Here is a 24,033-nt window from a genome sequence, read left to right as displayed (position 1 = left end):
GCTTGCATCACTGTGTTGCTGGTTGCCGTGGCGATGACGATGCCCCCTCTGCCCTCTGTAAATCCTAGATCCTCACCTGACTGTTTGAGCTCCGAGTGTGCGTCCAGGTAACTGTAGGACACACATGAAGACCTCTGCAGTGGTGTGACAGGGATGTTTTTAATGTTTACTGGAGATAATGAGTTTGTACACACTAATGAGTATTTAAATATATTTCTGTGCAATCAGTGCATCGGTTTGCAGACTTGTTTGTGGCTTCACTTGGTTGCTATGTCAAGACAAATCACTTTAGAGAAATTAGATTAATGTCACAAATGTACTTTACTGTTATTATTATTGTTATTAAGACGCTGATATTATAGAATGTTATAAGTTTAAGGATAAACTTTTGCAACTGTAATATTTTTAAGAGTGAACTTCAAGGTCAGTGGTTAATTCACCAAAAATAAACTGGTTGAACTGCAAACAAAAATATATTTAGTTATAAAATATGGATAATATTTCTTTTTTTTTACTAATTATGCTATAATTGTATTGAATGTGAGTAAAATCAAAGCTTTTATATTACAAAATTAAAATGATCAAAACATTTCTTGAACACTAGAGGTCCAGTAAGCCCTTAAATTACTCCAAATGATTCAAATTAAACATTTCCTGCGTATTTATAAGCCATGTGTGTTTCAGCTTTTCTTTACAGGCTCAAAAATCACCATTTGTCCTTCACATAGTTTCTCTTTTTGAATGCAGAGTTCATGTTTTTGTTTGCTAAAATATTTCAGCTTGCTGTCAAATATTATTCTCTGTGACTGCACTTGAACAGAGAGGGCTGTCATTGCACTGTTATTGATTTTGTCCAAAAAACTCCAACATCAATATTGCATTCCTCCATGTCTGTGGCTCATTTGCTCTCACTAACGACCTACGTTTCTAATAATGTGTCACAAGTATTTAGTGTCAATTCTTAAAAATGCTTTTAGCAAAAAAAACAGTGGCTAATTATTACACATTTGCAGAATCTAAAGCAGCCTGACAGAAAAACTAACTGTTCATAATGAAGCCACATGTTTCCCACTGCAGCCATCTGGATGGTTGTAATAGTTCTTAAGGTAACAATGGAGCTCCATGTCTCACAGACTTCAGTTTTGGTGTTTTTGTGCTACGTGTTGGAGAAATTAGATTTTCTTCACACTTTAAAATGTTTAATCAGCCTCACCCATGAAGATCTAGTCATTAGTTCTGAGGGAATTCTTGAATCTCTGTGTGTATTCTTGTGTTTTCTCCTCCAATTAGCATTTCAAACAAGAAACTCTTCAAAGAGGACACTGAGAAGCAGCAGAGTTTCCTCAAGTCTCCTGACCTGAAACATGCAGCAAACTGCACAAGAGGCAGCATTTTTCCCAAAAGAGACGCCTCGGGGTGTCGATTTGAAACGTGTGCTCGTGTTAGTGAAGTGAGGATCCTCAGGCAGGTTTTCTTCCGTACGTGTTGGTCATGTTCTGGACAGAATGGAGCTCTAACGTTTCAACAAGGACAGAAAACCAAGCAGAGAACAGCCTCACTTTGGTTCAGGTTGAAATGGGAGTCTGGTTGTCTATCCACACCCAATTACAGTGAGCTCTGTGACAACAGCATCCCTAATTACAGACAGTGACTCTGTAATTACACACAGTGACACCCAGTAGCCTGCTGTATGTGCACACTACCAGCAGCTCAGTCACAATATGAAGCATGAATGTATATAAATATATGGACACAGATAACAAAGGGAGCCGAATGTTGTTAAAAATTTTAAAGCTGTGCAGGCAGCAGAGGAAGCTGATCCAAATGCTTGTCAAACATTAATTAGAGGAGAATTCTGGAGTTAAACCCCATTTACAGCTGTACACATCTGCCTTACATTACCTCTAATCATTTTTGAAACACGTCATGTGATTGCGTTTACAAAATGTTCTGTTCTTTATTTACAGAACCGACTTCATTATTCCTGTGGATGCTGAGAATGGCAGCTTCAGCTCTGTGTTTACTTCATTAGTACACTCAGTCGGCTTTTTTTTTTCAAAGTATAATTGAATTTCTCTGAAGCGCTTTCTTGTCGGACCATTTTTTATGATGTTTGAATTTACAACAACAGACTCTGCAGCATGTGGAGAAAAGTTCCATTACAGCAGACGTCTATCTATTACTGCAGTAACAGGATGTGTTATTTATTTTAATGTCATGTACCAGCAGAAAGCAGGGCAGCCACCTTAGCTTTGCTCCAAATCAAGTCGATTATCTTGCTGCTAGTCCTGCAGCATCACTGCCACTTTAAAAACAAAACAAAAAACAATAAATCAGAGAAGACTGGCTCCATGGTGTAGTTCACAAATGTACATTTACAAGCAGACATTTTCAATCCTAAGAAGACAGTAGTGTTGCACCAATTTAGAAAAATTTCAGTTTTCATCTCAAATAACATCCATCCATCCGTCTGTCATCCATCCATCCATCCATCCGTCATCCATCTATCCATCCATCCATCCATCAATCCATCCATCCATCCATCCATCATCCATCTATCCATCCATCATCCATCTATCCATCCATCCATCATCCATCCATCCATCCATCATCCATCCATCCATCCATCCATCCATCCATCCATCCATCCATCCATCATCCATCCATCCATTCATCCATCCATCCATCCATCCATCCATGTTCTTCCTGTTATCCATTGCCTGGTCGTGGATGCAGCAGACAAAGCAGGTCATTCCAGACGTTCCTCCTCCCAGTAACACTTTGCAGCTCTTCCTGGTTGATCCTGAGGCGTTCCCAGGCCAGATTAGATATATAATCCCTCTGGTGAGCTCTGTGTCTACCTCGGGGTCTCCTCCCAGGCAGACATGTTTGGAAAACCTCCAGAGGAAGTCTCCCTGGAGGATCCTAATCAGATATCCAAACCACCTCCACTGGTTCCTTTAGAGGTGAAGGTTCAGCAGCTCTCCTCCTATCTCTAAAGCTGAGCCCAGCCATCCTATGGAGGAAGCTCATTTCAGCCGCTTGTATCTACAATCTCAAGCATTGTTTTCCAGAGTCTACTATGCAATGCTCCCTTGTATGCCTTCTGCTGTGAGTTGGTGCTCCATAAATAAAACTGAATTTAACAGAATTTCTTCTTTAAAACATTATGAGGCAGTTTGAAGTTAAACCTTACTTCAAATTACTGCTTTCCCAGTTAACAAAGTGGCTCTGAAGAAGAGGAAATGCAGCGGATCACTTAGTAGCGGCACATGTGTCCATAAAAGTCATGATATAAAATATTTGGGAAATGATTTCATCTCCTCAGCTTGGACATGATCAACAAACCCTGACCAGATGAAACCAAATCGAGATTTACATTTACTCCCACATGAAACTCTAGACACTGTTTTGTGCATTGAGGAAGCTTTCAAGGCAGCAAATGTCTTTTTCTTCTGTTGAAGGAGGAAATTTCTGCTGCAGATACTGAGTGTATTCATGTATTATCACTGTGCTGGTTTACAGTAGCTCTAAAATGCTGGACTAAAGGCTTCATCTGGGATCTACACTCTCACCTGTCTGTTTTATAAACTAGACTTTAGGTTTAAATGCAGTCATTCATGCTGTCTAATCTGCTTTATTATGATCCTTATCTGCAGTCTGCAGTAATTCACCATCTTTTCCACTTTTCCAGAGCTTCCTATCATCGCTAATGAAGCCGCTCCCTAAAGGTCCAGCTCAGAGTGTTTGATCTCTGTGGGACCAGCAGGAAGCTAGATCTGAAATGTCATTATCACAGGGGTCCTGACAGCAGCTCTGGTTTGGATAATATAGAAGAGACCGAGTCGGTGAAGCTGTCTGAACTGCAGATGTGCTCCTCTGTTTGAATCAACTGAGAAAAGGGATAAAAATCCAGTCTGGGCATTGTCATGGAGGGTTTGTGTGCAGGAAAGTGAACAGCAAGGCTTCTTTATTTAGTCACATTAATGGATAATCATGAGGAAACAATAATGTTTTACTGGAGCCACAGATGAAAGACAAAAAGGAGAAAAGTTATAACTACTGCAGGAGAACCTACATATACACCTATGGAATACTGATACGATACGATACTTGATACGATACGATACTTGATACGATACGATACGATACTTGATACGATACGATACGATACTTGATACGATACGATACTAGATATGATACAATATGATACTTGATACGATACGGTACGATACTTGATACGATACGATACTAGATATGATACAATATGATACTTGATACGATACGATACAATACTAGATATGATACAATACGATACTTGATACGATGCGATACGATACTTGATACGATACGATACTTGATACGATACGATATGATACTTGATACGATACGATACAATACTAGATATGATACAATACGATACTTGATACGATGCGATACGATACTTGATACGATACGATACTTGATATGATACGATATGATACTAGATATGATACAATACGATACTTGATACGATGCGATACGATACTTGATACGATATGATAAGATACGATATGATACGATACTTGATACGATATGATGTAATACAATACTTGATACGATACGATATGATACGATACTTGATACGATACGATGCGATACGATACTTGATACGATATAAGATACGATATAATACTTGATACGATACGATACTTGATACGATATAAGATACTATATAATACTTGATACGATGTGATACGATACTTGATACGATACGATACGATACTTGATACGATATAAGATACGATATGATAAGATACGATATAATATGATAAAACATGATAAGATATGATACGATACAATATATGACAAAATACGATACAGTGTGACACGATATGATAAAATATGATGCGATAAGCTTTTATTAATCCCAAACTGAGGAAATTTGCTTTGTTCCAGCACCAAAGGTAGTAGTGCAAACAGGATATCACTAGAAAAATAAAAAGTATGAGCACAGGTTGTTCCTCTGGATGTGGAAATGAGAAAATCACACATATCAATGGTATCACACATGCTGTTTCATGAGTAGAAATAGAGAAGAACTGATGTTTCTTGTATGCATTTGTTTATACAATCGGTTGGTTTTGTGAATAGAATTAACAGAACCTAAATTGCTTTACTTCAGGTGTGTTTGGTCTCATCTTTTGAACACCAGCAGCTGAGTTCTTTTCACTTGTCTCGGCAGGTTTATCTTTTAAAACTACCCATAACAAGTTTACAACCTTGAAGCACTCAGATATGATTTATGGCCTGCCTTTGTGCAGTATTATGATGCGTGCAGGCAGGTGCTGGAGCTTTAAAATCCCAACCGTTTGCAGTACATTTAGGCAACGCTGTTACTAAGTGACGAGTTTCCTTCTGCTGAATTTACTGCACAACAACATCTGGAGTGAATTACACGGCAACATATGTACAGAACACGCCATGCAGCACATTAAACTTTCTCCATCATGCTCAGATCCGTCTCAAATATTTGGTTCTTTAGTGGGACGGAGCAGCTCCACAGCACAGCTCGAGCAACTGGCTTCAGTTTGTTAGTCAAATACACAAAGTTAAACACACAAAACAACAGTGAAAAGTGCCAGTTAAAAATGCTCCCAGCCTCACACACTCACAAACGTTTGATTCATCTGCTGCAGTCGCCCTATGTGCCTGCTTTGTGATATGCTAAACATTCTGTAAACATTATCCAGCGCATGGTTACCGTCGCCATGGCAGCATGACAACAGCGCCGAGCTCGGCCCCTCAAACACGGGACAGTAGTGTTATTTAATATTTGGCTACGCATGAGCACAGCATGTTTCTATCACATAATCCTGTCACAGCAGAGGAGACTTCTCCGTGCAGCCCTCCTGACTCCAGACCAGCTGTTGCTATGTTTGGGTCTTATCGCACAACAACAACAAAGAATAAAACGCTCTCTGAGAACACTCTGCCCCGGCTGCAATCCCACACACTTTGTCCACTGTCAGAATCACATGGGATGAGAGGCAGATGCTTTTTTCTGCATAGATTTAGGGCCTCTTACATCACATTAAGGAAATGAATGGAGTTAAGTAAGTCGGAGCAGAAACAGATCTGTTTGTGTGGCTGTAACTGAGGAGATGCATGCCAAAATAAGACTTCAGCTGGGGAAAAAATCAGAACGGGAGTTATCTGGATGTACATTTTGATCAAAACAGAGGGTGATGGGTTCGTTTTCAAGCAGCTGGGGGTGCTCCAGTTGCTGAGCAGTTTGTCTCATAAACCTGAGGTCGTAGTTCAGAGTCTGTCCTAACAGTCAGTAGCAACAGAGGAACTGCAAAAAGCTGCTCCTTCAGGGAAACCTGCACTGAACCGGCTGCTGGAAGCTTGAAGTTCAGACGTATAGTAGCAATACTGAGCTATTCAAAGCTCTAATTGTCTGAGTTTTGGGGAAGAAACTCAACTAAAACATAGTTAGCACAGGTCAGAGTTCAGCTTTAATTGTGTTAGAAATGAAGATTTTGATGATCTAAAAGCCTAAAATGCTCCTTTTCATCATTTCCTATGAATTTGCCAACCTCTTCATTTTATTCATTTGCAATTTCTTCCATTTTGTTCCATGCAAACACTTTAAAAAATAAAATCAAAGCTGTTATTATATGCCTAGCTTTTCTGAGCCAATCACCTTGAATTCAAAGCAGCACGGTGTGAATTTATCCAGATGAAAAAACACTTTGATCTGTTATGAGCATCACAAATGCATAAAACTGTAAAGACGAGCACCCAAGGACAATCTTAACTTTTATATTCACGTGTTGAATTTATAGTTTTACTCACTGTGGGCTAATTTTTTTACTGCAGTATAAAATCCTGCACCTCAGTGGAAACAGAACAGCCATGAAGAAGAAGAAAAACTCAGAAATGTCTTGTTTTTATTTACAAAAATAGGGAAAAAAAACTGGAATCAACATGTGCAACGTTAGTGCTCCAGATAGTGAGAGAATCCAATGACTCTACATGCTGCATTTGTTTAAGGATTCATATTTGTAAAACCTCTACAGAGTAGGAATCTGTACGCTGCTCTGTAAAAAATATCCCTCCATGCTGGATGTGTCTTCTAACAACTTGCTGTATCTTATTGTTCAAGTATGCACTGTTTTACTTCCAGACCCTCCAACTTGTTCCCATCCTCGTCTCCTCTTCGCTTTGTGTAAACACAGCCTGCAGTTCAACTGAAAAGTCCCTGAATTTCTGTTGCATAACTGTTGCTCTGCAGCTGAGTCACTCGAGGCTGCTCGCTGGTGCCAAAGAGGCCAGAAAATGTGTTTATCTTTACAGAATATGGTGCAAATGACGAGGGATTGAAGAGATTTAGACAGAATATCATGATTTTAAGCTTAGGTTTGGTTTGTTTTCCACACGATTAGCTCAATGATCATCGAATATCTCTCACTTTTATTCTGTTTTTATGGTTTCTGGCTCTGAAGGGATGTAGTTATTAAAGATAACATGTTCTGCAAATCCACTGGCCTGTTTTTAGGATCTGAAAGCTTTTCTTTTTTTATGCACTTTACTCTTTTTATGTCTTCTAATGGCAGTAATTTCAGGTAAATGCTTACACAAAGAGCTTATTTATAACAGCCTGCAGCAGGTAAAATGCTCTGAGCTTCGCAGATGAACCAGGTGTTAAAACTCTGGCAGGATCCACCTTGTACCTGCCCGCTGTAATCAGACCACCATGTGTTTCTGTCTTTCTACATTTTTCATCATTTCCTGACGGTTCACACAGAAGTGCAGCACGACGGCTCACTTGTCAAACATCCATCAGGAGTGAAGCGAACCGGCTGCAGCGCCTCCAGCCGTGGAGCCAAAGGAAGGTGTGTCCAGCCCTGGAGAGGTGTTGGCGCTGTCGCCGTAGCAACGTAAACAGGAGGGTTCAAACACTGATTAAAATGTGTGCAGAGATTATGCAAGCTCTGTGTGTGTTTGTGTGCACACATGGTTCCTTATGTTTCTTAAAGGCAGAGTGTCCTTTTGGCCTCTGAGACTCACTCCAACTCACTCCTGGCATCCAGCAGAGCAGCAGGCGTGTGTTTTATTAGCAAAGTGTGTGTTTTACAGCGTCTCAGCAGTTTAAAATAAGTGTGTCTCTGTGTGCATGTGTAACTTGTGTGATTACCACGAGGGGAGCTGAGTTTAATCTGCTGCTGGCCTCACCTGATTTTTCCACTCAGTGTCCCACTAAAGCCCAGAATACACAGAAACACACAGAAACACACAGACGATGTCAAAAACTGAAGGTTTCTGGTAAAACTGATCTTCCAGGAGTCTCATACACACAGACAGTAACCTGTTTCCACCTCTTACATCAATGCAAGGCTGAAGATAAACATTAGAATTAACTGGAGTTTTAAGCTTTAAAGTTTCAAACTAGGGATGTCCGATATTGTCCATCTCTCAATTTCCGATTCTGATATCAACCGATAACGATATCTGTTTGCTGTTTGACGAATTTTAGGTAGCATCACCTACCTGCTCTGGTGGAATTAGCACATCAGGCCTCATCTCTAGTACAACAAGGCTTTCAGATGTAAACATTGACTGTGCAGAAAAAGAAAACTACTTCAACTTAACTTATGGAAAAAATACCATATTTATGCCACATTTTTTTAAAGCATCTCAAATAACAGTTCACACTCTCCCTCCCTCCCATCTATGAGTCGGTAAATCCAGGCGAAAACCAGCCATTATTTTATCGGTTCTCATGATAGACATGTATGTATATATGCATATATACATATTTCTTGGGTGTTTTTTTTATTATTATTTCAAAATTTGTTGTTTTTATGATTTAAAGAGTGTGTGTTCAAATATACAACTGCAGTTTGAACTTTTAAAGCAGTTACTCCATGAGAAAAACACGATGTTGAAGAAAAAACTAAGTAGTAAGTAAGTCTGATTGGAGCAACTTATTTTTAAAAATGTTTTCCAGCTTTAAAGCTTTTGTTCATAACTGTGGCAATTAAGCACATAATCTGAAAAAAAATCTTTTAAAGGGTGGAAATCATAGTTGAAATAATATATATTTCTGGCATTTTCAATTAAAAATGCTTCCTCTTTCCTCTCTCTATTGCTCCTTAACAAAGGCCAAAATTAGCCTGAAAACAATCGTTAATGCAACAAACACACGCTACACTACTACTCATTTAAAAAGTGAGATTTAAAAACACCTTTGCAGTTGAAAAGCTAACTCTTCCTAGCTAAATCTAGCTTCTTGGTTGAACATAATTTCACTTAATCTTTCATCTTTTTTTTTAAGGGGATAATGTACATTAATCAACATTTTAACAAATGTAAATCCACCAGAGTTAGCAGAAATTCAACATTTCCATTGGTAGTCCGAGTCCAAGCATCATTTTTTAGAGTGTGTATTGCAGTGATGTTGTTTACTTCTCATTTATGTTATATCCGAGTCATATCGGCTTGTTTGTTGTGTTTTGTTTTTGTAGTTGTAAGATTTTACGTCACGTTTATGGTCTGTTTTCTTGGTCCAGCTATCAGCTGCATCGCTTATGACTTCCCTTTTATTAGTTACTGAATAACTGTAATTACTGCTTTAGTTTAGTGGCTACGTGACGGACGTCATCCTCTAAAGTCCTCCTGGAACATGTGCACTCATCCTGGAATACGTGCACTCATTCTGGAATACGTGCACTCATCCTGGAACACGTGCACTCATCCTGGAACACGTGCACTCATCCTGGAACACGTGCACTCATCCTGGAAGACGTGCACTCATTCTGGAACACGTGCACTCATCCTGGAATACGTGCACTCATCCTGGAATACGTGCACTCATTCTGGAACACATGCACTCATCCTGGAACACGTGCACTCATCCTGGAACACGTGCACTCATCCTGGAATACGTGCACTCATCCTGGAACACGTGCACTCATCCTGCAACACGTGCACTCATCCTGGAACACGTGCACTCATCTCGGAACACGTGCACTCATCCTGTAACACGTGCACTCATCCTGCAACACTTGCACTCATCCTGGAATACGTGCACTCATCCTGGAATACGTGCACTCATCCTGGAACACGTGCACTCATCCTGCAACACGTGCACTCATCCTGTAACACGTGCACTCATCCTGGAACACGTGCACTCATCCTGGAATACGTGCACTCATCCTGGAACGCGTGCACTCATCCTGCAACACGTGCACTCATCCTGGAACACGTGCACTCATCCTGCAACACGTGCACTCATCCTGCAACACTTGCACTCATCCTGGAATACGTGCACTCATCCTGGAATACGTGCATTCATCCTGGAACACGTGCACTCATCCTGCAACACGTGCACTCATCCTGCAACACTTGCACTCATCCTGGAATACGTGCACTCATCCTGGAACACGTGCACTCATCCTGGAATACGTGCACTCATCCTGGAACACGTGCACTCATCCTGGAATACGTGCACATGTTACTGCTGTTGTCAGCTTTAACCGGTCAGACTTGTACTGTCTGTCAGTGTGTCTGAGCAACCAAACTAGTTTCCCTGAATGCTTATTAATAATCTGATAATCGTTACATAAGATGAAGTATTCACAAATATTTCTGAGGAGGGTAAAGTTGAGCTGGTTTTTTTTGTGGCTTTTTTTTTTGCCATAATTAGACAAAGATAATTTGAAAATGTGAGAAACAGGCAGATTTATTGTGTTTCTGATAGAAATGATTTTGTGATCCATCTGCGCACTTTATTTTTATTTCCTTTATTATTTCAACAACTATTTAACAGATTTTAACAAAAATGTTGGTTCAAGAACATATGAATGTTTTTTGGTATGGATTAAAGACATTTCTACTACTTTAAGAAATGTGATATTGTGACAAAAAGTTAATGAAAGAACTTTAAAAATTACCAAAACAATTGTATTTATGTGCAGTCTTCTATGAATTCATATTTAGTTTTTAAAATTTAAACCAAATAATTGCAAAAACAGCCACAAATGTCATGCAGAACACATCTCTGATTTCATTTCTGTTCACTGATTGGTTGTTGCTGTAATTCGCAATCAGATTTTTACCTTAAATATGCTGAAATTCTTGCGTCTTTTGGATTAGTTGTGCATGCTGGAGTTTTATCCAGGTCCACCTATCATCAGAGTCTATTTCTTCTAAATGCAGGTATAGATGTGCACAATTTTTACCGACATGAAGCGGATATTGACACTGTGACTTATTTCTAGTTTCCGGCAAAAGTAGTAAAAAATTGAATAAAATCCCACAATCAGTCTGTGGGTTGTGAAATCTGCAATTAAATTTTAAAACATTCTATAATTGTTGCATTCTTTGTGTTTGTGAAATTTGCTTTAGTTTCACCAAATGCTTCCAGAATCGCACGCTGCATTATTTAGGATCAAAAATAAACATTTCATAACCACTAAACCAACAAAAAGCAGAAATCCTAGCAGGTTTAATGCAGCTCAGTTGGTTTCCACAGCTACAATTATAGAAAACACCCACACACCTGCTTATTCACACATGCACTAACAGGAGGAATGAGGTCATGCAGCATTCTGGAGGTGAAGATAGAGTCAGAGGGGACGGCTCCACAGACGGTTAAACAAGCCCTGGTTCATTCCTCTGAGGTCCAGCCGGGCTGAGGGTTCAAGCACTCGTGGTATGTGAGGTGTTTTCAGTGAAAGGGAGAATGGAGGAGCATCTGAGGAGCACGGGGTCATGCATGGATCTCACGTAGTCGCTTCAAAGAGGAAGCAGAGGAGCTGCTGAAGGTCTGGGCAGTGTTCAAGTGGAGTTCACGGAGCTGCATGTCAAACCGAGTGATCATTGATTTCACCCTAAAAAGAGCAGCGTTTACCCAAAGACATGGTGCTTCACGTCTGAGGCTTTCAGCTGTTAAAGTTTAACAAGAGTTTATAAGTTTAGCCTGTAGTTTTTAAACTCAATTTGACATTTTGTACTTTTCAGTCCAACACATTCATCCAACAGCAGCAGTAGCTTCTGTACTTATAACCAGAATATAATAAGATAAGATGATAATGAGACAAAATTATCTAAATGTTTGTCGGAGTTTTTTGTTGAATAAAGTGTTTATGCCTCATAGTACAGGATGTGAAGAACATGAGCAACCTCCTCTTCTTTCATTCTCTTCTTCATATATTTATTAATCCTCGACTAATTTAAATATTTAGGTTAAAGCAATATTATTTATTATTTTAATTTACCTGACTAATTTAAATATTACATTTAAGGCCTTAGAATATTATGCAATATGCAAAAAATTTGTATTGTATTTGTATTGCACATTTCGTACACAAACACAATTCAAAGTGCTTTATGTCATGCATTAAGAAGATTTTTTTAAAAATCAAAGGAAAAAAGCATAAACTGCATTAAAATTAAAATTAGAAAATATAACAGTAAAAGATTTAAGGATGAAGTAGGAAATGAATAAAACTACCGACAACTGTACTTTAGTGAAACACAGAGACGTTAACAACAACAACAACAACAGAAATTTATATTCAAGAAAACTGAGTTTACTTGTTTGTTTTACTTTTACGTTTTAAAAAGTTGTAGTTTTCTCATCATTTCTGAGCATATATTACATAATAGAGGCTCCCTGCTGTGAGAGCTACAGTAAAACTTCATTTCCCAGAATCCTTTTCGGCGACGTCGCTCGTCTCCTCCCACGGCGCACACTCAGTGGCAGCGGACGAGCAGAACGGGTCGGCTGTGTTTACGTTGAGATGCTCACAACAAAGAACGGCGCACCGCGGAGAGGCTGTCATTTAAACCCAAACACCGAGGACACAACGGTTTACGGTGAGCCTTACCGACTCCCAGCTTCACGGAGGAAACAACGACTGACACAAACCCGCACTGGCTTCCATTTTATACTGACGTGAAGCGGTTTATTTTCCCTTTAACGGGCTGAGACGCGGAGAAATTAGGAGCACATTTTCATCCCGTTGCCTGCTAGCCTCCGCAAGTTGTGGAGGTGAAGAGCTGGTGGGAGAAGCTAGCAGCTGAAAGACCCGGAGACTCAGAGACCTGGGACAATAGGAGGACTTTATCATTGAGACAGTGAGTAAGATGTTCAGAAAACCACCTGACTGTTTAATAATAATTAAACCGGTGGAGCTCCAACAGTTACACCCGGGGGCTAATTCAGCTCTGTCTGCTATTAAGTGACACCAACGGCTCAACCTGGCACTCATTAACGCTGCTTTCACCTCATTTGGTCATGTCCAGTCCCACACGCACACGCTCACACGCACACTGTTAGAGCTGCAAAGTGCTGATCACAATCAGTTGAGTAAAAAATAAAGAAAGAAAAGAAAAAAAGTGTATATATTGAACCCCGAATATAGGAAAAAAATGAGTAAAAAATAAATAAGTAAAACAAAAATGAATAATGTGTGTATATATGCATATATATATATATATATATATATATATATAAAGGAGTAAAAAATAAATTAAGCAAAAAGATACATACACACACACACACACACACACACACACACACACACACACACACACACACACACACACACATATATATATATATATATATACATACATAAACTGAATCAAATAAAAACAAAAATATATAATCATGTCTATATATAGAACCCAAATATCTAAAAAAATAGTAAAATTGTCATATAGATATATAAGGTTAGTGGAATATTCCCAATTACACAGAGATTAGTAGTAAAACAGAAATAACAAATTACAAAATGCAAAAATTAAAAAAACATTTTTGCAAACTTTCTTCTATACATGTATTCTTTTTTCTACATTTTATTCACAAATTTTGCAAAAAAATGAGCACGAGCAAAAATTATAATAACAAATAAAATTAAAATCACTGTTGTATTTTTGCAACAGTGGGTTTAACAGGCTTATTACTATTATTTTTTCCCCTAGACGAGATAAGCTGTCTATGCTTTGAAAGTTTCACATCGTTTAAAAATGCTTGTTTAATCTGTAAGTCTGTGGATGGGATGAACCCACCGGCCCTGGGGGGGGTTAACCAACAGAAATGGTGTTAGTAGTACGAGGTCAGCCACAAGAGGTGACCGAAGTGAAATTCAGAAAGTCCTCCTTTGCACAGAAGGCATTATCTATTAACCCTGTAAGACCCAAATATATTTTTAAAAAATAGCAAAAATAAATAAATGCATATATATAAATTTGCAAAAAAAAAATAACCAAAAAATTTAAATAATAATAATATATAAACCCAAATATAGAAGAAAATGAGCAATTTATTGATATATATATATAATAGCAAATGATATTTAAAAAAATAAAACTGATGTATTTCTGCAACAGTGGATTTTACAGAGTTAAAGGTTGCATAAACTACTTTTACCTCTAGCTGTCTGAGAAAGATGCACTTTTGTCACCTTTAACAGACGGCTGATTAACAATCAAACTGCTGAACATGGAGGAATTCAGGCACTTTAAAATCAGGCTCTTTAACTATATACACTTTAGGGTATGTTTAACCCAGCCAGAACTAATTTATCATCTTTGTTTTACTATATTGTTTTAGACGTTTGTATGTTTTTCTTTTATGTGTGGGACAACAGATGAAAATTAGCCTTGTGCTAAATCCGACATATTTAATGCAACCTGGTGCAAACTGTTATGAGATTGTATGCTCATTAATATGCACTGTCCCGTCTAAATAAATGAATAAATATGCAAAGCTAGAAAGGAATATATAGACACAGCAGTGCAAAAGGATAAGTGCTGCATGATGATACAGTGCAAACTGCAGAAAGTACTGAACATAGCCACTGGTTTACTGTACAGGTGTGGAGGAACGGCTCAGCTGGCCGTTAGGGGAAGAAGCTGCTCTGGGGATCGTAGTTTTGCACATGCACCTGCTTTCTCTCTGTATCTCGCAAGAAATCAGAAGCTCTATAAAGATAAAGCTGATTGACTGTACCTGTGTGTGTGTGTGTGTGTGTGTGTGTGTGTGTGTGTGTGGAGGCTTCAGACATGCAGGTATTAGTTTACATCCAGCCTGCATGCTGACCCGTCACAGCGAGCGCTCAGTGAGAACGGGAACATTGCCTGATAAGGAATTCAGCAAACCCGAACCTCTAACCCTTTATTTCACACAGAAGCTGAAATAAAAACTAGATCCACTGCAGAGAACGGGTTTAAATGCCTCCGTGGCAGCACATTGTGGAGAATATTTCATGTAAAATTAGTCACAGAGAACCAGTTCCATCAAAAATAACCCCCAACCGTCATATTCATGTCTCGATCTGGAATTAGAATTGTCATCACTGCACGCTGGCACACAACCCGCGATTTCTTACTTTGGCTACGACAGGCATCAGAAGTCTGTCCACTAATCACCTATAGGGCGTTAATAATAATAAATACTGATGTGAAATGCTGATGATTGAGCAGTCTGCTTGTTCTTAGAGATGTGGAGATTCAGGAAGAAGTTATAGATGGTTAAATAGTTCAGGTTAGGTTAGCGTTAGTTATTTATGCTCATCTAGGCTAACCGCTGGGATCAATTATCTCATCGAACTCACGCAAAGGAAGAAAACTCAAGTGTTTGCCAAAATGTCGAAGCAGTCATGGAAAAAATGATTAGACCACTCTTGTTTTCTTCAATTTCTTGTTCATTTTGATGCCTGGTGCCACTAAAGGTTTATTACCTGAAGAGTACAATGGACAATTAATGCGGCTGATTCCATAATACTTTATGGGGTGGCATAGCTCAGTGGGTAGAGTGGCCGTCTTGCAACCGGAGGGTTGCCGGTTCGATCCTCAGCCCATCGTGCTCATGTCGAGGTGTCCCTGAGCAAGACAGTGAACCCCTAATTGCTCCTGGTGGGTCGTGGTTAGCGCCTTGCATGTCAGCTCCCGCCATCAGTGTGTGAATGTGTGTGTGAATGGGTGAATGTGACGTATCTCGTAAAGCGCTTTGGGTACCTTGCAAGTATATTAAAGCGCTATATAAATACAGACCATTTATGTCCTATTTGACCTGCTTTAGCTTCATTGTATTCCCGGGTATATAAGAGGACATTTCACGTCATCAGCAGCACTGGGGATCACATGGATTGGACTGTTGATGATTGGACTAAGGTTCTCTTCAGGGATGGATCCAGTTTTCAGTTGATGTCCACTCCAACCAACTTACTGGTTAGGAGGAAGCCTGGAGAAGCTCCAAACCAGACTGTCTGCCCCTACAGTAAAACATGGGGGTGGATCAGAGACCATCTGGGGTAGTTTCAGTATGGGGGGAACAGGGAGAATGAACCAGGTCAGGTTTGGGGCTACTCTAGAAAACAGTCTCCCTCCATCAGCTGGAAATCTTTCCTGCCTCCAGTGACTGTTTTTTCCAACCAGACAATGCCCCTTATGAGATATTTTTGTTGTTATCGTTGTATTTGTCCAAACAAATGGACCTGTAGTGGTACCAGGCATTAAAATGAACAGGAAATTGATGGAACAAGGGTGGTCTGATCATTTTTCCATGACTGTAGATGAAACTAAAGCCATGTTCTTCAACTGAAGGCCGGTCCGTGTTGTCTCGCTGCTTGTTCTCAGCACACGGATACCAGCAGCAGGAAGGAGTGGAGTTTTAGATGTCGTTGGATGTGGTGTCTTTGTTTTTGCATCCAGCTTGATTTCCAGTTAATGACTTCCCTCCCCCTCCCTCTGTATCTCCCATCTCATTTCACCTCTGTGTCTTTCACCATCCTCCCTTCCCTTCCTCCCCCACTCTCTCTCTCTTTCTCCCCCACGCCTCATTCAGCCTGTCCCAGTTTGCAAGCGGTGATGTGATGAGTTGGGTCGCTGATAAAATCTCCCTGCTTCCCTTCGCTGTTGGAGATGTCACAGAAAAGACAGACATGCGTCATATCTGTGTGCACCACGGGAGATCAGGAAACTTTGAATTTTCTGTTTTTAGTTCTGTCTTCAGAACTGGAACAAGAAGTCGTCTGAACTTTGAAATTCAAACTGCAGTGCAGCACACTGAGGCTGAGACAGTTTCTAAATTCATTTTGCACTTTTTTATGCATATTCTGTAAGTTACACAGTGAACCTCTTCCACCTGATGATGAGATTCACCTTTTGAATGATCTGTCATTTAAAAGACAGTGATGACAAATTATTTAAAAGGGAAATTCTTTGCATGGTCAAACCAACCAGTTTGACTAATGTTAAACCTGAAGTGCTTGATTGCGTCTTTTTTTTTGTTTTTTACAGTTAATTATTTGTCAGCTACTAAATTAATCACCAATTATTTTGCTAATTGGTTTGAGTAATTTTCCAAGGAAAAAAATCTTTAAAATATCTAGAATATCTTTAACCCTCGTGTTGTACTGTGGGTCAAACTGACCCGTTTTAAAGTTTGAAAATGTGGAAAAAATAAATATTTTCACAGTGAAAATTCTGATGTCCACATTTTCAACATTTTGGGAAATATTTGAACATTTTTTGTTGCAAAAAAGAAATGTTAAAAATGTTTCTTCAACAAACCAAAATTCACTTTGTTTTGGTTGTTTTTTGTGTAAATGTTCTTAAAGAAAATATTAGAAGTTTTACTGATATATATGGAATCACTAAGATATTTGTAGGATTTTTTGGGAAGATTTTTACTCATTTTTTGAAAATGTTTACAAGAATTTTCTTTCCAAATTTAGGGGATTTTTTTAAAAGTATAACTTTCAAGGGAAACTTTTAAGGAATTATTGGAATTTTCTTCCTGAAGGTTTTGCAAATTATCAGAAATTTGCGGAATTTTTTTGCTAAATTTTTTTCAGACAAGGAAACAATATTTTTTGGTGCCTGTAAATGAGGACAACAGGAGGGTTAAGCTGTGGACTAAACAAGTAATTTTGGACTTTGGTAAATGCATTTTAGAGACAAGACAAGTAATTGATTACTCAAGAAAATAATGGGATATTTCGATCGACAATGATAATACATGCGAGTTGCAGTCCTGCTGTCATCTGATATTTTTACGCTTCAGCAAATTGCTGCATGTATGTTTGTATGCTTTAGTCAGAAAACAGCTTAAGAAGAGCGTAGAATAACAGCAGAGTCAGCAAACACAAACTCACAGCTACAGATCCATAGTGCAGGAAACATCCAGTCGTGTGTTTATAAACTGCTCTGTTGGAATCAGTTTTCTGCTAGCATAACTTCTGACTTCATTGAATAGTTTGGGTCCATATCAGCTCCTTAACATCGACCAAACAGAGCTGCCAGGAGATTACTGCCCGGCTTAAGGCAGAAGGAAGAAATTTTTGTTGTGTTTTTGTGCAGACTGTTTAAGTTTGGATTCTCACAGCATCATTAACAGAGCAGTGTTTGTTGTGTAACGGGGGCTGGTGCAAGACACAGACGTTTGTCCATTTGAACAGGGTGTGTTGGCTACAGCCCTGAATGCGTCTGTCTATGTTCTCCAACATGGTTTAGAGTCTCAGTTTCAGGGAGGAAACCCGAGCCAATGGTGTCAGACAGGAGTGCAGAGAGAGCTCTGGTGTCTTAATGGAGGCTCAGTGCTGCTGGTCTCCTTAGTAACCCGGTCTGTAGGGACACCGAGAGGCCTCCCAGTCTCAGCCTGGTCTGGACTGGACAAAAAAAAAAACGCCATCGCCCCATTTTATCAATGATGTTCTCATTTCAGTTAAAGATCAGAATGTCCCGTGTAAGTCGGCCAGTTTTGTGATCTAAAATGACTCTTTTAAAACGCTGTATTTGAATTACAGAAGTCCTTGCTGTCAGTCTGATAAATGTGGCTTTGAGTTGAGTGCTTTAAGATTCAGCAGAGTTGTTCTTGCATTTAAATCCACATTAAGGATAAAAGGACGCTGAAACGATGCTGTAGTAGTAACAGTGCAAGATTTTATAATAAAATGCACTTTATTATAAAATGCATGAGCTTCTGAGAGCATTTAGAGCTTCTGAAACTACACGGCACTTGTGCTCATTTAAGAAATTAGAGAATTAGATTTAAGAAACGACACGTTCTTGTCTAAATTTGGTTGCGAAATAAGTGCTAAAATAGAGTTTAATTCGTTCAAGCCGGTGTGTTTTGTGTGTGGGTGTGCTGAGCGCTTCATCTAGCCTAAATAACGTCCCAAGCCCTGTTATTTCGTAAACGGAAGGTGTGTTACGATCACTGCTGGAGTGGAAATCGTAGAATATATTATTTTAAAAGCGTACCATCACATTACATCCAACAGCCACAGAAAAAAGTGAACAAAGACCCCAGAAGCAACTCAGAATAAGCTGAGAAAGAGGTTAAATGAAGTAGAATGCATGCGTTTAGATTTTGAATGAATGAATGAATGCAGACTGACTCTGTAGAAAGAGACCTGCTTTTATTACTCAGTGGAAAGCTGACAGTCATTTGGTGACTAACACCTTGATGAGTATATTTGAGACTCAGACCAACAGCTGTGTCCTTTTAAACCTTAGCGATAGAGACGGCTTTTGTTTCGCGTTTGCAGTTATCTTTCTGCGTGCACGTGCCCGCCGCGAGTAGTTTTATCAGGCGTCGTCGAGCTCGGCGTCGTAATCGTCGGCACAGCTGAGCGGCAGCTTTTCCCCCCGCTGTGTGAGAGAAGCTTGGCACGCTCCACCCGGTCCGGCTTACCCTCCGCCGGGCTGGTAAACAGGCTGGAGTTTGTGCACGGAGATTACGTCTGTCACAGAAAGTGGGTCAGACAGTGGGCACGATTTTATGGCCTTGTTTCTGCAAGGTAGGGAATAAGAGAGGAGGGGAGCGTTAAACCACCAGCGGTTTTTCCACAGCGGTGCTTCAGGACAATCCTCCTCTACTCTCCCTTTAGTCACAATCACTGTCAGCTTCTGGCACATTTGCTAACAAGCAGTTTTGCTCCAAGTCTTTAGTCTGCTCAGTGGCCGGACAGTAAGGATAGACGTGTGACTTATTTTCAATTGGTACGCCCGGAAAACCAAATATTACCAAATATTAATATTATTATTAGTCAAAAAGTGTGTTCAAACTGGATGCTAAACAAATACCTCTCCGTTTCCAGGCAGCTGCTTCATTTTTGGCCAAACATATGAAATGATTCATATAAAAATCCCATTTATTTTAACAGCTGTAGGAGGCTTTTCCTGCTCTGATGTTGTTTTGATTCTCTAAAACAGAGATAGTGGATGTGAAGTAAGTGTAACCTAGGTTGAAATTAACCAGAATTATCATTTACAGCTTTAGGATAAGAGTTGGGTTGTTGCTCAAGTTACAGCATCGTCAGTGAGCTTAAAGATGTCTTTTCTACGGTTTAACACCTCGAGCAAACAAATGTCTGTTTGTGTACACTGGTTTCTTTGAGCTGAGTTTCTGTGCCGTCACCCCGCCTAAAATCGAGCTCTTCTTCTGTTTGAACACACCTGCATGCAGCCTCATTATAGCAAACATCTTGAAATGACTTAAGCATAAATTAAAAACTCCACCTGGAAAGCTCTGGCTGTTGACTCGGCTCACTTGTTTGGCAGCACAACTAACTCATGTCCTTCATCATATAATTTTGTGAGCTGATTTGCTTTTTGATCTTGGTACTCTCACAGTGGTGGAGAGATGGGGATTAGATTTTGCAAAACAGATTTTGGAACTAACTGCAAGTATGAGTTTAAAGTTCCTGCATAAATTTATCATCGGGGCCAAAAGCCTCAATTTTCCTTCCTACTATTTTCTGGCGATAATAAAATTCCTCCTGTAGGTCACCACACATCTACATTATCATATAAATTATGTAAATTCAGGCCGTGGAGAAATCAGTTTATTGTAAACTGCATGAATTATGGATGAATTGAACGAACTTGCAGCAACTGTACAGTGTAAGAGGACAATAACAAGACCTGTGAGCTGGAAATACATTCAACGATTCATTGTGCTTTCTCCGAATGTAAAAGCGCTACTTCTTCACCGCACATCTATCCTAATGCAGATCCTCCGTGGAGAGAATATTTTAGTTGAGGAGCTCCTTTAGTGGTATAATTCTGCTCAGGGGTCGGTCTGGTGGCTCGTTTGGTTCCATAAGGACGAAGTTTGTCCTTGTGTCTTTCTTTCATTTCCTCACAAAGACTTTCTCTCCTGCTGAAAGCTCCTCATTCAGGAAAAGTGACGGAGACCTGGAAATTAAACCTAGCGAGGCTGTTCAGGAGTCCAGTCCCTTTCTGGCAGCTTTTTTTTAGCTCTTACGGTACGTCAGTGGATCTCATGAATAGAATCCTTATTTGTAAAAGTTGGTGGAGTTCTAGGAAAAAATGTCAGTTAATGTCCGAGTTGTGCTGACACATGGAGAGCTCAAACATGCTGATGAAAAACGTTTAATACAAAAATTCTCCACATTTGCTGCTTTTAGCCACTGAAGCTCAGCTGGTAAGGTTTCTATATCCATTTAAATGATAGTGCTCGTTGCGTCCTTTGCAGTGACCCGTATATGTTCAGCCAAGACAGCAAGACCAGACCACGACTAAAGTAAAGGAAAATAAAAGTTACCAAAGTTACCATTTCCTGTTTTACCAACCTAATGATTTATTAGGGAAGAGCAGGACTACCACAGGAGCGGGTACCGGGTTTTTCCTGGCCCAGCTTTGGTCTTTAGGGGGGTGATAATAACCACTGGTCTGTGTACAGTAAAGGCAATGCCTTACCAGTTTCCTGACCATTTGATGAACAAAAATGTCCAGCTTACTTCTTAGCATTTTGGCACTATTGCTAACCCCTCCTTGGAAGGCACCAACAGCCTGTTTTTGCAGGAAAAGCCCTGTGCTACTCTAATGTGCCAGTTGTTGACACTGCTGTCATTTTCCTACCTTGAACGACGTCTGTTTGCTCCGTCAGAAACGCCAACTGCTTTCAGTTTCTCACCTTTCTGTTCTGTGTGCGTCTTTGATGGTGAATGCAACACCTCCACCCAGACTTAAACCACAGCCTGCTAATGTAATGGCCTCATTTTACGTTCATTTAGTCAGAATTCACCATTCTAGTGAGCAGAAACTGAAAGTGCTGTTGAGGTTTTGCAGAGCACCTGAGAGAAAGGTTTTTGTAGATTGTGGAGATACCATCACTGTGGTTTCCGTGTTCACACAGACGACTGCAGGTGAAACCGCTGATAGGATTTAGCGCCTTGCAAACACACATACACGCTGCAGACACGTTTTCAGATGTACACAAGGGTCTGTAATTATCAACCTTCCTCTGATCAGCCTTGATCACCATTTCCTGCCTCACTTTCCAGGCTTCCTGTCTCAAATGAACTTATGTGTACATCATTGCATGCACACACACACCAACGATGGAGTGTGTAGCTTGTTGATGCTATGGTTTCCTCGGGGAGGACTGCTGTTTCCATTAATGCAGAGAAAGACTGGGCAGTAATTGCTGGAAATCCATTAAATAATCAGTCCTACGGCCTTCGTACTCAACAACACAAATGCTGAAAGTTGCTGAGATATGAAAGACAAGAAGAACTGGCAATTCCTGAATGCAATTAGATCTGTGATATGTAAAATTGTTGTTTAGAGCAAAGATAAACTTTAAGTCCCAGTCATTTCCAGAATTGTTAAGTCTGTTTTGTTTTAAAATGCGCAGGAAAAGGAGCCAGAAATGTGAGGTGGAGGCGATGCCAAAACCCCAAACTAACTCCACTGTAGCCTGAGCGCTAGCAGCCTTCAGTATTAGCTCGTTTCATTTGGCTGGACGACAGCTAATGATTACAAACTATGACCAGGTGCAGCACAATTAGACCTACACCAACCACTCCCTGGTACGCCCTCAGGGAAAAGCAGCCGTTCAGCAACACTGCAAGGACCCAAACAGGAACGGAAACACGGATCAGCTTCAAACATGCAACTCAGGCAGTCTTTATTCCCCTGATGTTTTCATCTGTAGTTACGAGGGCTGGCCGGCGCAGTGCGACGGCGGAGGTGCGGTAGTGGCAGCGGCTTGTGACACAGACGGCCCGAAAATTCAGATCCTTTTTCATTTTTAGAAAGTTCTGGCCAACATTTCCTGATGACAGATTGAACCCAGTGTAAACCGACCTTCGTTGCCTTCGTTTTGTCTTCAGCAGAGGTCTTCGGCATCTTGTCTTGTGGTTTATGTAACAAAGTAAAGCGTGATGTCAGAGTCGGCAGCCACCCGGCCATTCGGGTGGTGGTAACAAACACGAATGGATGAGCCGAGATGAGCCGAAGAACACGACGGGATGAGCCGAAATGGGCCGAAGGCGCAGGGAAGAGACGAGCTCCGAATATTTTCGTCTGGGGGGAGGAGGGAGTGATCACATAGACATATGTGTATATGTTTATGTGATCACAGGACGAGATGAGCCGATAAGTGCTGATGTGGGAAGAAGGCGGAGGGAAGACAGTAATGCGGCATGTTCTTTCCGCATGGTAACGTCCGACGGGGGGTGGGGGGGCGAATATTCGGATACCAAATTAATATCCGGATAGTGCCGTAGCGAACGAATATCCGGATATTCGGGTCCAGCCCTAGTAGTTACAGACTCTTAGTTCATTTTATGAGGAAACTCAATTGTTGGCATGTTATACCTCTAGCTCACTTGTTTATGACTATATGAAATGATAGTCCTCACATGGTCCAAGTAGTTTATCATCATTGGTAGGAAAGCACCAACTCCAATGTTTACAGTCGACTAAACTGCTGTAGGCGTAATGACGGTTGTTGATAGATCGTTCAAATCTATAAAACCCATTTAATCAATACCTAATTGCTGCAGCGCTCATCAGAATTCCTTCCTCAAAGACAATAAGCAGCGTGGACAGTCAATAAAACATTCTCACATTTATAAACACTGAAATTTTGCCCTGAAAGAGATGATGAATGTGCAACTAAAGCAGAAAATGACCACCCCAACGTGATAATGAATAATGGGGATAATTCATTGCAAACTGTGTTTATCTCTGGATTGTAAAAGCTTTCCGTTTGTTTTA

The 24,033-nt window shown here is 40.1% G+C and overlaps 1 protein-coding gene across 2 annotated transcripts in view; it reads left to right on the top strand.

Moving 5' to 3' along the window:
• The first annotated feature begins 12,741 nt into the window (after positions 1 to 12,741).
• The window catches only part of peli1b (pellino E3 ubiquitin protein ligase 1b), a 58,562-nt gene continuing 47,270 nt past the window's right edge, over positions 12,742 to 24,033 (top strand). Inside the window, exon 1 of one of the 2 annotated variants that reach the window (XM_051959739.1) lies at positions 12,742 to 12,867. The gene's annotated coding sequence lies outside the window, so the exon portion shown is untranslated. Of the gene's footprint in view, positions 13,129 to 24,033 lie in introns of both variants that reach the window. The other variant, XM_022210293.2, reaches the window with a different exon arrangement.

The sequence above is a fragment of the Acanthochromis polyacanthus genome, chromosome 15 (assembly GCF_021347895.1).
Source record: "Acanthochromis polyacanthus isolate Apoly-LR-REF ecotype Palm Island chromosome 15, KAUST_Apoly_ChrSc, whole genome shotgun sequence".
Classification (NCBI taxonomy): domain Eukaryota; kingdom Metazoa; phylum Chordata; class Actinopteri; family Pomacentridae; genus Acanthochromis; species Acanthochromis polyacanthus.
The sequence above is the reverse complement of the archived record's forward strand: the minus strand, read 5'-3'. Positions and strand labels throughout refer to the sequence as shown.